The following is a 14,864-nucleotide window of genomic DNA, read 5'->3' on the forward strand; positions in this document are numbered from 1 at the left end:
AGCAAGGCGCGAGCACAGAGCAGCGCGAGCACGCTACCCCCACTACCGGACCAGAGGGACCAGAGTGGAGAGTGGGGAGAGTCACGTGGGGCACACAACACCTGCCGCCAGTCACTGTAAATCCGCGGCCACCTGCAGGGCTATCACTCACGAATTATTACTGTGACAAATGAAACAAATAAAGGAGTATGTACACATCCCACATAATTTTATTAGCTAAGTGTATGCCTCTACATTCGTACAATTTCTGAACTGTTACACAATAAAAGGTGTCACTGAAGTGTGGGATTCTCTGTTATCTTGTACTTTTTGCCCTTTACAATTGCGTCTATGTTCGAAGTAATTGTTCTTGTGCATCGTAGGCGCGGCGTACAGTTTAAATTTCGATCAGACAGTGCGTTTCTCAGGCGCATCTTGTTACATTTCATTGCAGAGAACAGTTATTCACAAACATACATGGAACCTAACATTGATATTGTTGTAGCCGCCAGTTTGTGCAAATGAGGAAGTCTATCCTGAGGGAAGTGACTGTAAAATTCCAAAATGTTTTTCTTGTTCTGAAATTTATCTCTGTATTCTCTGTCACACTGCAGGTCAATAATTTCTAGTTGCAGCTCAGGACGAATCTCTTCAATATTCGCTGAATATGGAGAGGAGAACAGATCAGAATCACTGTCTAGTGCTGTCAGATCTTGAAAGCGTTGATCAAATTCTTCCTTAAGGGCAACTAAACTATGTGAATAACGTTCAGTCTTTGTGAACATTTTGCATGGATGATAATTTAGGAAAATGAGCTAGATTTCCTGTTTCCAGCTGACTCACCCAAAGTGTCAATTTCATTATTCGATCTATGAAATGAGTAATTAGCAGATCTTTACCTTGTAGTGAAATGCTCAAAGCATTCAGATGGCTAGTTAAATCTGCTAAGAACGCGAGATCACATTTCCATGAAGGCTCTTTCAATTCAGGAACGCACATGTTATTTATTTCCATGAACATATTTATCTCATCTAATAGGCAAAAATTCGATTTAATAATTCACCACGACTAAGCCAGCGGACCTCGCTGTAATAAGGCAGGCTACCATACAGCTTTCTACATCCTCAAGAAAGCTTTTAAATTGTCTGTGTTGTAGCCCATGCTTCCTTATATAATTAGTTGTACGAACAACAACACTCATCACATTTTTTAGAGTGATACTCTTTGCACATAAGTTTTCCTGGTGGATCACACAGTGAACGCCCCTTATTTCATTCGGCACGGTCAGTTTTTGCATTTTCTCCTTCAACAGCGCAACGAAACCTAATTTTTTCCCTGTCATCGCTGGTGCACCGTCTGTAGACACTGAAACTAAAGAATTCCACAACAATCCTATATTTTCAACACTTTCTTCAACACTACTTAAAATATCACCTCCGGTTGTAGTGTTCCTCATGACTACTACATCGAGGATCTCCTTCCTCACCTGAAGATCTCTATTAACACCTCTAATAAATATGGAAAGCTGCGCTGTTCCAGTGATATCAACACTTTCGTCCAGAGCTAGAGAATACGCCATAAAATCTGTATAGATATTTGCAAGCTGGCTCTGGACGTCGTCTGCCATGTCCTGTATGTGACGCATAATGGTCATGTCAGATAATGGCACAATCCGAAACTGTTCAACTTGAGATGGACACAAATGTTCCGCTGCAACTACCAAACATCTTTTATTAAATCGCCATCAGTAAGGGGCGCAGGGATTTTGCTAAAAATAAAGCAATTTTGTAGCTCACTCTGAGAGCTGCCTCAATTGATTTTTCTTCGTCATCCAGATCTTCTTTGGATAGCTTCCTTTTAAGTTTAATAACTTCCTGTGCACGATCTGGTCCATCACATTTTCCACTTCCGTAGTCTTTCGCGTGGTACGACATATAATGTCGCTGCAAATTAAATTTCCTAAAAGAATTCAGCGTTTTGTGACATACTAAACATTTTCCAACACCATCTTTTTCTGTAAACAGATACAATTCCTCCCAATGGGGTTTGAACTGCGAAATCACGGTTGGGGTTACACAACGGCGACTTGACATGATTCTTAACCAGCGAAGTGACTGTTAGAGCTGATCGTAGTACTTTTAACGTTACACAGTCGGCGCGAATTCAATAGGCACGCTGCGGCCCTATTCATACCTGCGCGCGCATTTCCCCTCCCTCCCCTCCCTCCCTACTCCGCGACATTGCACCTGCTCGCGAGCACGTGCCTGAGCAGACGCGAGTACTCGCGCTCAAAACCGGCCAATTGTTAAGCCCTGGTATAGGTTATTGTTAGTCAGGGCAATTCTTTTGCAGGGATTATTAAAAGTCAGATTGCGTTGTCCCCTTAGAAAAATTACAAATGACTGTGCTTAGACTGAAACACAATATTTTTTTTAGCGCAACGCAGTCTGACTTTTAATAATTCCTGCAAAAGAATTGCCCTGACTAACAATAACCTATACCTTTCATGAATCACTTACCTCACAAAAATCTTCATTACTCGAACTACTGCAATACAGCGAGTGCCAATACTGCAAGCTAAATAAAAGATTCTAACTACTGAAGGCACTAACTACTGATAGGCATAGTTAACAAATGAAAGATTTTGATGGAGAACAAACAATGTATTTACCTTAATAGCGTTCAAAAGTCATAATATATATATCAGTTCATGACATCCAGTCTTACAAATTTACTGTCTCTGTCCAGATCATCCGCTCTCAAAACTCCGCCATCTCACTCCCCACATCCACCACTGCTGGCGGCTCACCTCCAACTGCACAACGCTACGCGCTGTTAACAGCCAAATGCCCAACACTACAATGGTATATACTTCAACGATGCGAACCAACCACAGCCTTCACACAGCACAGTCAGTGATTTTCATATAGAGCGCTACGTGGCGTTACCAATATAAAAAACCTAAACAGCCTACTTACAGTTTGAATATAAAATGCGACACCGCAGTACGAGACACGGTACTGTTCACACGGTGCCCCCAGAGTTTAGCTCCGACCTTCTGAGCGTTCCCCAGACGTGTGGGTGACAGGCAGGTCGCACGCGGTGGCGTGACGCACCTGGAGGTGGGCGACGCGTCCGTCCACAGAGGAGCTGCCGCAGCGGCGCCCTCATCTGCAAGTCAATGGTCGCGTCAGCATCGCCCAGGGAAACTTCTCCATTACGGCCGCGCTTACTCGATTATCGTCCATTACGTAAACCTGATACTCCCAATGATGAAAAGCCGCCTTCTATCGGAAGCTCCGAGTTTGCCGCCCAACTCCAGCGCCGGTTCCCGCCTGCCTCTGTCTCGGCGGCAGCGCTCTCCCCTGGCGCGTGTGACGCCGAGAAATCCAGCTACGTCGTTCCTTAAAGTGTTTCAATATTGTGACAGCGATCTGACTGCTTTTAGGCTTGCTTCCTCGGGTATAAACTCAAAGGCTGTCCACGCCTAGACTAAACCCGAAGTTATAATCAGAGCAGTTGGCATGTTTAATAACCCAGTTACATATTCAGCTTGGTTTGTAGAATCTAGAAACAGATGTAGACCGTGAGACTTTCAGAGAGATACATTCCACACAATTCCGAAGATAGCAAATGGGAGACAAGTGCGAATTTACTGGACATTCAGTTCAACATCTCATGCATCCGAGTTGTTGACGATAATAATATATACAGAAGAACGGAAAATAAAATTGAGAATCTGTTAGATGGAGACTGGTTTGGCTTAAGAAAAGGTAAAGGCACAAGTGAAGTATGTCCGACGTTGTACTTGATAATACAAGAAATACTTATGAAAAATCAAGATACATTCATCATTAATCGACTAAGAAAAAGCGTTCTACCAAGTAAAATAATGCAAGATGTTCGAAATGTACATCAACCGAGAAGGAGCAAGAAATATGTACGATTAACTATGAAGTCCTCGGACTAAAAATGGTATAAAACAGAGATGTAGTCTCTCACCACAAGTGTTCATTGTATACATCGAAAAGCAAACGCGCGGAAAAAGAAAGGAAAATACTTTTTGTGCCAACGGCTGTACAATTTTATTTATTTTCTACTGGTTTCGTTACTGCATATCATCATAGGCAGTAACGAAAACATATATATATATATATATATATATATATATTCTGTGAAGACGATATATATATATATATATATATATATATATTCTCTACTGGTTTCGTTACTGCCTATCGTCTTCACAGAATATATATATATATATATATATATATATATATATATATATATATATATATATATATATATATATATATATATATATATATATAACAAGAGTACATAAAAGGAAGTAGTGAAAATCTATCTACAACAGAGGAAAGTCAATGAAACAATTATTTTGATAATTCGTCACAGTTATAATTGCTGCTGTCGTATTCGGCAGAGGTGTTTTTAATCATTTGATGTACATTATTATCTCCTGTGAAGATGGTAGCCAGTACCGAAACCGCTAAAGAATAAATAAAATTGTGCAGCTGATGGCAGAAAAAATGGTTTTTGCCAAATTTTTATAGGCTGTAGATAAACAATTGAAAAACACTTTATTTATAAAATGAAAGAGAGACCGGAAAGCTAATAAAAAAACTCAAGGAGAAAAGAAATCAGGATTCATTGATGAGCTTGCTATCCTCAGTCAAATTGAAGTTGGATTTCAAGATCTGTCAAAAAGAATGAACAGTGTAATACTCAACTCACTGTCGATTGGAAGTAAATCAATGAAAGACGAAAGTAATGAGAAGTAGCAGTAATGAGATTAATGGTGAACGTAGCTTTAAAATTTGTGACGTCGAAGTAGACGAAGTGACAGAATTCTGTTACCGTGGAAGCAAAACAACAATTGGTCGACGATGCATGGAAGAGATAGAAAACAAACTTGCCTTAACCTGAGGAAGAAATTTCTGAGAATATACGTTTGGGTCGCGGCAATATATTGAAGTGACTATGGGTAAACAGGAAAAGAAGAGAATCGAAGCATTTGAAATGTTGTGCTATAGAAGGATGTGGAAAATTAGGTGGACTTATAAGAAATGAGGAGGATCTCTGCAGAATGGCCGAGGAGAGGAACATGTGGGAAATATTGTCATGAAGAAGGGACAGGATGATAGGACATGTGTTAAAACACTTTTACACTGTTCAAGAGAATCAAGGGATCACTTGTATTAACGTCTGATGTGTTAAATCTATGCCAGCCGGGGTGGCCGAGCGGTTCTAGGCGCTACAGTCTGGAACAGCGAGACCGCTACGGTCGCAGGTTCGAACCCTGCCTTGGGCATGGATGTGTGTGATGTCCATAGGTTAGTTAGGTTTAAGTAGTTCTAAGTTCTAGGGGACTGATGACCTCAGAAGTAAAGTCCCATAGACCTCAGAGCCATTTGAACCATTTTTTTTGTTAAATTTATATTGATGCTGGTGGCACCTGTAGTCTTATTGCAGTCGTTGAGATCTTCGCTTTGTGTAGGCAATGATTAAAATCATTAGCCATTTATTGGCTGTATTATGCATTACAGTGTCAGATGAGCCCTCAGAAGGAAGTGAGTGTCTGTGTCCCAGTGTTTCCTAGTGAGGTACCCAGATGACAATTGTCATTTATGGATGTTATATTCTACCAAGCACATGCAGTGTGACATCTTAATGCAGCGCAAGTTGCATGGGCGGTATTTTTGATAAAAAAGGATGGAATTTCCGTCGCTTTGCTGCAGATGTCACTGTCGTTCCATCCGTCGTCCATAGGTTGTGGATACGGTGATGGGAGACAGATCACTACACAAGAGGAGTTGAACGTGATTCCCGACTCATTACATTCGCACGTGAAGACCGATATCTGGCCATCTCTGCGTTGCAGAGTCGTACGGATACCGCCTGGGCAATGCAGGACGATCGGAGTAGGGCCCCTAGAGCTGCTGTGTCCGAGTAGACTGTAATGAACAGGTTACGGTAATGGACCTTCCATCCCAGACGTCATGTTCGAGTACCCCGCTTTACACGACACCATGTTGTAGGTCTCCTTCAGTTGCACGGTTACCATTTCAACTGGCAACTTCCCTCACTTCCAGAAGCTTTTATTCACAGAAGAGTCCAGATATCCTCTGACGCAAGGTGATGAACGTGTCGTGTGCGGGCACCCGTGCTGAGCGGTACCTGCCAAATGCTATTCAGGAACTCCACAGATTTCCAGTGTTCTGTTATGTCGTGGGAAGGCTTCAGTGTTGACAATCATCCGGATCTTCTTTTTGTCCTTGGTCGCCTTACCGCCAGGCAGTAAATCGAACAGATCCTGTTGCACCATTGGTGGTTGCTGCATAGCGGGGGCAGTGGTTGCCCTGAATTCCCTGTAATGCCATAGCCCATGTGCCATGTATCAGTAAGGATGTCATGCGAAGCCTGGACATTGATGTAATGGAATGGCCGGCGGTGAGTCCCGATCTAAACTCCATCGTTCAAATGTGAGACATGTTTGACAGACATGTTCGTTGTCGGCCTCCTTCACCACAGACTTTCCAGGAACTCTCGTGGGACTCATTGAAGAAAGGGAACGAATACCACAATGTGACCTTCGCAGACTTATACGGAATATGCCACGTGGATGTCCTGCGGTGATAAACGCTCACGGAGGCCATGAACGTTACTGAAGCTCTCAAAGTGCAACGAAAGGGACTCATGATGATGAGATGAATGGTTGTTCTCTCTTTGGTTTCGACACGTGTCGGATATTTCAGTTCTTTCTTCTAAACGATCGAGGGCGTAATGATGTTTTCTTGTCTACCTGTGAAACATAAAGATATAATTTGGTAACATAACCGGTACTCAGTAACCGCTCAGCGGAGTATGGGAGACGCCCAAAGTCACGTTGGCCTAATTCTTTTGAGCAGTGTACTTGCAAACCGTAAGTGGAGCTAACTACTGTGTCTGCAACCTATAATATTAAGAGCTGTATGGTGTGGACTCCTACTCACTGCTGAAGACCACCATGTTGGACATGAACTTACCTTGCATCGCTATAAACACGTTTATACAATTCTGAGTACTAAATGATGCGCGTAAGGAATGGCAATCACCTATGATTTATGTTTATCTTGGTTCTTGGAAACAAAGAGGATCATAAAACAAACTGAAACTATTTTTATTTGTTCTACAGTATTACTTTTACTGAGTTAACACAAAACAGGAACAGCGAGCCTACAGAATGGTTTATATCAATAAACAAAACCAATAAAATAAAATAAAATTAGTGCTTAACAAGGCTACTTCAGGAGATATAAAACATGGAGAGTAATACACAAACCAATTAAGAGAAGAAAGAATTATCAATGTAGCTACAGAATAAATAAGGAAATTAAGCAATATCAATACGATCAACTGAAATGAATGAATGGAGGAAAATGCTGGAGTGTCAGGGAATACATAGTAAATGAAATTTTTGAGAGTGCTGCAATAATACATTTAAAAAAATGTTCAAATGTGTGTGAAATCTTATGGGACTTAACAGCTAAGGTCATCAGTCCCTAAGCTTACACACTACTTAACTTAAATTATCCTAAGGACAAACACACACACCCATGCCCGAGGGAGGACTCGAACCTCCGTCGGGATCAGCCGCACTATCAATAACTGCAGCGCCTTAGACCGTAAATTTTAAAAGGCAAAAAGAGGTAAACAATACACAAATACAAAAGGATCAAATAGGAAAAACATTAACATTATACTCGTAACTGTGACTATGTAACAGTTTCCATTAAATAAATGAATCAAGTAAAATAAAAACAATACCTAATGAGACTGCTACAAGAGGTATTAAACATGGAAAGTAATAAAAGTACCAGTTAAAAGAAAGCCTTAACAACTGAAATTACAGGCTATATGGATTACATATACAGTTTCAATAACTCAATGAACACCGGAAAATGGGAATATGTAGAAAGAGACAATGTAGGAAGTAATGAAAAACAGAGAGGATTATATGAAGTTTAGGAGAGGTGAAGTGTTGAGCTGCGTCTGGCCATCTAGGGTAAGATCTGGACTACGACCTAGATGTTTGTTAATTTCGAGGGCTTGTTAATTGCCAGCAGGTTGAGCTTATGGCCTTTCTTTGCTAAATAAAGGACATGGGAACAGTAGTTGTGGCTCTCACTGAGTACATGCTCAGCAAATGTGGACTCAGAATTCGACAACGTCCAGGCGCGTTCGTGTTCAGCCAGCAACGCTGGTGGGTACATTTTATTTGCCTCGAAAGTCCTGCTCTATTTTGTTGGCTTGTATTCACGAAATACTGCGGCGGAGTATAAGCAGCACTTATCTGATTTGTGTATAACAACAATGCGTAAAGTACCACACAAGCACACTCAAAAAAAAATTTGTCATATGGGATACTGCGCACATGGATGACGATATTAGAGAGACAACAGTGCCAAACAAATTGTCTCTCAGAGATTGATTTGTCAGTAGAAAATTTACAAAGAATAAACGTTACATTATATGCACTTAATATTCAATGAGCAGTAATTAGACTTAAAGTTAACAAATGGTGCTCTGCATATGGTTTATTTCTAAGTGTGTCGTTAGTGGTGTAACAACGGCAAACACATTACAAGATCAACTTCTTTGCCAAGATCGCTAACAATAGCCTTTATACGCGATAACCGGTTTTGGTAATCCGTGTTACCATCTTCCGACCTCAACAGACAGCTTGTTGTATATTTCTTAAAGGAGCAGTAAGAGTACTCTTTCTCATGAGCTGGCAAGTATCTAACAGCCTAGAAGCAGCAAATGCGATCCAGGAACCATCATTCGAAGCAAAACATGTCTAGTAAATATGGGCATTAAAATGCGTACCTTAAGAACTATGAGTACTTCTCCACCTTCGATACTGTGAAACAAGTATGTTCAACTACAAGGTCTTTGCATTCCATGTTTTGGGAGGAGGTAGTATGCACAAAAAACAGAAATAAATGTGTCCAGTAAACGTGGACTCTAAAATGCATAACTTTAAGAGGTATGAGAATTAGAAGAGATCAGTTTCACGATAGCAAATAGATACAACTGCTCATAGGTCTTAAGGTCTGACCTTTAGAGCCCATGTTTATTCGACACTTTTTCCTTGTTTTGGTCTGTACTACCATTTCTCAAAACGTGGAAAGCAAAGAGCTTGCAGTAGAATAAATTTGCTTCACAGTATCGAAGATGAAGAAGTGCTCATAGCTCTCAAGATATACATTTTAGAGCCCATGTTTATACTGGACTTTTTTGCTTCGTATGCTTGTTCTTGTCATATCCCTGAATATTGACCATCCACCCTGGAACGCTCCGTGTATGGAGAATAAATTGTTCACATTTCCACAAATGACGATAGATGGGACGAAATGACTTGAATTGGAGCGACCACATAGATAATGTTGTGGCGAAAATGAACATAATACTGCGATTTATAGACAGAACACTTAGAAAATGCAACGGGTCTACCAAAGAGATTCCTCACTCTACGTTTGTCCGCCCTCTTGTGGTTATTATTGTGTGGTGTGGATCCGCATGATAAGATTAAAAGCAGACACAGATAAAGTTTAAAAAAAGGGCAGTTTGTTTTGTATTATCACGAAATCGGAGAGAGACTGCCACGGATATTATATGTGAATTAGGGTGGCAATCATTAAAACAAAAGAACAGTGCATTCTTCTCCTTAGCAAGAGAAGCCCTGCAATATGTATTTATCCGCTAATGCGAGGTAGCGGTGGATTGCAGCAGTGGTCTAGGGGTAGCGTCTTTGATTAATAATCAAAACTTCCTCGGTCCTGAGTTCGAAACCCGCCCTTGCTTAGATTTCGATTAATAATCAGCATTGGCGGCCGAAGACTTCCGGCACAAGAAGTCACCCTCGTTCTACCAACGGCCTTGTCAAAAAGGGCGGAGGAGCGGACAGAGGTTCAGGGCACGCTCTTTTGTAGGGGTGGGAAACTGACCCTAAAAGCGGAAGAATCAGCAGTGATCAACGGTATGAGGATGCAGAAGGCAATGGAAACCACTGCACTAAAGACACACTACGTGTATCCACAGGACATGTGGCCTGTAATTGAAGAAGTGTCATGATGATCTCTCCATTGGCAAAAGATTCCGGAATAGTCCCCCATTCGGATCTCCGGGAGGGGACTGCCAAGGGGGAGGTTACCATGAGAAAAAGATTCAACAATCAACGAAAGAATAACGTTCTACGAATCGGGGCGTGGAATGCCAGAAGCTTGAACGTAGTAGGGAAACTAGTAAATCTGAAAAGGGAAATACAAAGGTTCATTCTAGATATAGCAGCGGTCAGCGAAGTTAAATGGAAAGAAGACAAGGATTTCTGGTCAAATGAGTATAGGGTAACATCAAGAGCAGCAGAAAGTGGTACAACGGGGTCAGGATCGTTGTGAATAGTAAGATAGACCGGAGAGTGTGTTACTATGAACAGTTCAGTGTTAGGGTCGTTCTTATCAAAATCGACAGCAAACGAACACCGACAACGTTAGTTCAGGTATGTATGCCGACGTCGCAAGCTGAAGATGAAGAGATAGAGAAAGTATATGAGGATATTGTAAGTGTAATACAGTATGTGAAGGGAGACGAAAATCTAATAGTCATGGGAGACTGGAATACAGTCGTAGGGGAAGGAGAAGAAGAAAAGGTTACAGGAAAATATGGGCTTGGCACAAGGAATGAGAGGAGTAAGACTGAGTTCTGCAACAAGTTTCAGAAGCATTAAAGAATGACGTGATACGCTTGAAGTTCTCTAAGGCTGTAGATGCATCAAAATTGAATAGCTCTGTAGGTAGTACTATTGAAGAGGAATGGAAATCTAAAAAGGGCCATCACTGAAGTTGGAAAGAAAAACATAGGTACAAAGAAGGTAACTGCGAAGAAACCATGAGTAAGATAAGAAATACTTCATTTGATCGATGAAAGGAAGAAGTACAAAAATGTTCCCGGAAACTCAGAAATACAGAAATATAGATCGCTGAGGAAGGAAATGAATAGGGAGTGCAGGGAAGCTAAGATGAAATGGCTGCATGAAAAATGTGAAGATATCGAAAAAGAAATGATTGTCGGAAGGAAAGACTCAGCATTAGGAAAGTCGAAACAATCTGTCAAGACATGAGGGAATGACTTCCATAGCTTCTCGGCTTTTGGCAAGATCAATGTGTAGTTTTTTTAATAGATAAAGATTAAGGATAAGGAAGGGAACTTTATTTAATTTCTAAAATAATTAGTCAGATCACTAACGAGTGCGATCTTTTTACAGTTGTCAGGAATACAGAAATATAGATAGCTGAGGAATTAAATAAATAGGAAGTGCGCCGGCCAGAGTGGCCGAGCGGTTCTAGGCGCTACAGTCTGCACCCACGCGACCGCAACGGTTGCAGGTTCGAAACCTGCCTCGGGCATGGATGTGTGTGATGTCCTTAGGTTAGTTAGGTTTAAGTAGTACTAAGTTCCAGGGGACTCATGCCCTCAGAAGTTAAGTCCCATAGTGCTCAGAGCCATTTAGGAAGTGCATGGAAGCTAAGATGAAATGGCTGCAGGAGAAATTTGACGAAATTGGAAAAGAAATGACTGTCGGAAGGAAGGACTCAGCATAGAGGGAGGTCAAAACAACCTGTCACGACATGAAGGAATGGCTTCCATGGTACTAGAGGGAACTGTAGAGGACAAAAACTGTACATGAAGACAGAGATTGGTATACTGTAACCTCCCCACAAAAAATTTACAAGACAATATTATATAGAAATGGAGCCAAGAAGCAATATCGTCCCCACAGAAATATTTAAATAAAAAATATAATAATAAATGGGAGCCAAGTGTAACCTCCCGCAATGAAATCTGCTGACAATGACAATTAAACAAAAAGTAGCAATCTGACCCAAGTATAAGTTCTTCACAAAAAATGAAAGTCCATTCAGTGATAAGAAAATCTCAGTGATAATGATAATTCAATTAAACCGAAATATCGGTCTTTGGCCCTGTGCAAAAAATCAGAATTAATTTCTTACCTCAGTATAACTGCATGTCAAATTTCTGCTCTTATTGTTGGCGACTGCTTGGAGGAAACGCATTGCAAATAATATTTTTTTTTTCTGAAATTTAACTGAAACTTTACTTTAAAGGAAATGGAAGGAAATCGTTGGTTCAATTAAATGGTTTTTTTTGTTAAAAATATCGCTTTGAAATGAAAATTATTATTGGGGCACTTGTTGAAAATTAATTACAATAAATAAACTTTACATTATCTGATGGTTACCTACATTAACAATATACCTCATTCAGCACCTTGACCAGAATGCCATGTCGACACTCGCCGACTCCTCACACACAACTGCACTCGACTGCTACTACCGACATACTGGACGCAACTGTACTGCACGACTACTACTAGCGTACTGCTCGCAACACTCGCGCGGTCAAGCGCAGACTAACCACGATAAAAGGCTCTCTGGTCAGAGACTCTGCAATGCCTCGCCATCGCCGCCTCACAACATACGTGTTTCAATACATCCACCAAATAATTCAGGACGCGGGTTGCAACTGCTACTCTTAGATGAAGAGGTTATCACATGAGAGGAATCCTTGTGGCGGTCCGCATCAAACCTGTCTGATCACTGACAACAAAATAAAAAAAAAAAAAAGAGGTTGCGACTTTCAATTAAAATGTTGTCCCATGTTAGGGAATTACATAATGTATAAGTACAGGTTGCGTCGTGGGAACGACGATATATGGAAGCTTGCGTCTGGCCGTGAGTCGTGCACTGATAGCCAAATAGTCTGCTTTGGCAGGGCAACAGGACAGACACGTTAGTGTTTCCGTGTGCGGAGCGAGAGCTCGTCTTGTTTACATTCTGACTGTCGTTGCTCACGTTCCGGCTTAATGTCTACAATCCATGGCGAACCTTACACGCTTATCGTCCTATGGCGGTCTTCTTGTCAGCGCGACGCGACTCACTGTAGTCCTTAAGGAAAGAACGTCATCCGAGACGTCGCAAGAGAAGGTACCCAACCGCCTCCGGCCAAGAGGAGGAGCTGCAGGTCGAGGACGAGGCCACCACCGATCTGAACGATGCCCACGAAACCACCACTGCCGAACGAGACGTCATGAGTGGGGTGACATCCACAGGAGTGCCTGCTCCCGTCCCCTCCAAAGCATTGTGAGGAGGCCGAACTGTTTAAAAGTCGTAGCACACCCGAAACTACACAACGAATCACTACTCCATCTTATGCGGACAAAATGGACGATACACAATTGTCTGCCTTTACGGTATGACATAACGAGGAGATCGAGGGGCAGGACCCGTTGCGGTTCTTTGCGCTGCTCCACTAAACATGGTTTTTCCCTACCCCCGTGGGCGAGCAGGCTGTCGTTCCACCACAACACGCACGTCCTTCCGCTACAGTGGATCAGCCTTCAGCGGCCCGCCACCAGGCCAATCAGATAGCAAAAATCAACACCAACAACATTCGTTCAACAGTTAAAATCTGCATTATGCTGATGTTCTGGGTTTCACTCTCCTGCAGGAAGCTCACTTGGCAGTCTCCCGGATATCAGTCGCTTTACCACCCACGCCTCCGCCAGTGATACCATGCACCCTGAAATGGCTATCTGCGTCCGTGAAGGGATTCCTGTCACTGATGTCACTTTTCTTCCATCAGCTGGGGCTTGGCACTCACTGCCAAGAGGACACGCTTCATTAACGTCTACACCCCATCTGGCAGTGACCAACAACATGAATGGGCCTAATTTTATTCTGAGGACATGCCTCCCGCCCCCGTACCCCCTCCCCCTCTACTTTTAGGGCGATATGAACACTGCGTGCTAGGAAGTGATTTAAACTGTGTTGTGCACCCGAAAGATCAGATTTCATACTATACTATTTGCCAGGAAATACATATAGTAATGTGGGTAATGCGGGACCTCCTGCTCCATGATACCTAGGAAGTCCGACATGGCGAACCTTGCGGCCATACCTTTCTTACCAGTATTCTGCAACCCATCTGGACTGGACATATGCTCCACAGCATCATACATTTGCGATATGGGATGCAGAACGCTGGGCACTGAACTTTTCTGACCATTGCACTTGGTCTTCCTTCCACCCCAACTTGTATGGCGCTGCCGTGTGGTGTGGCTACTCAATACTGCATGATCTGGCTCATCGCCAGCAAGTCAACAAGACATGGGCAGCCTGCGAACGACGCCTTCGCAGCTACTGATCAACTTTTGCGTGGTGGATGCACTGCACCAAACCCACGATCTGGAGAACTGCTGAGATATAAGAAGGGATTGGCTGAATGGCATTGCAGCACCATCAACTTCTACTATGCGATCCTCCGAGAGCTGGACGCTCAGCAGCCAAACTAAGGCAACGGCAAATAACTAAGACGAGGATGCGCCGGCACGCTGCAAATTGCAGGGGGTGGTGATACGGACGCAGCTGCACGATCAAGTGGAACTGTAAATCCCCCATCCATGTGTCATATAGTATCCAACGGACGACGGCGTCATCAGCAGCTCATCGGCGCTCTGGCAATGCCTCATGGCCCACAGGTGGCTAATCAGAATAACATCGTTAATACGTTCATCGCACACTTATGACTTACTTTAACAGTGGCGGTCACATGTGACAAAATTGATGAAACAGTCAATAATGGCGCCGTCAACAGATCGCCCGGCATCGATGGCTTACCAATCGAGTTTTCCTGAGAAATGATCACATCTGACTAAGCTTTCCCACCCACCTTTGTTGAGGACGTTGTCATTCCGGTTTAAAAACCAGCCATGGTTCGAGGATCACAAAATATACACCGCT

This window comes from Schistocerca piceifrons, chromosome 4 (assembly GCF_021461385.2).
Source record: "Schistocerca piceifrons isolate TAMUIC-IGC-003096 chromosome 4, iqSchPice1.1, whole genome shotgun sequence".
Lineage (NCBI taxonomy): Eukaryota > Metazoa > Arthropoda > Insecta > Orthoptera > Acrididae > Schistocerca > Schistocerca piceifrons.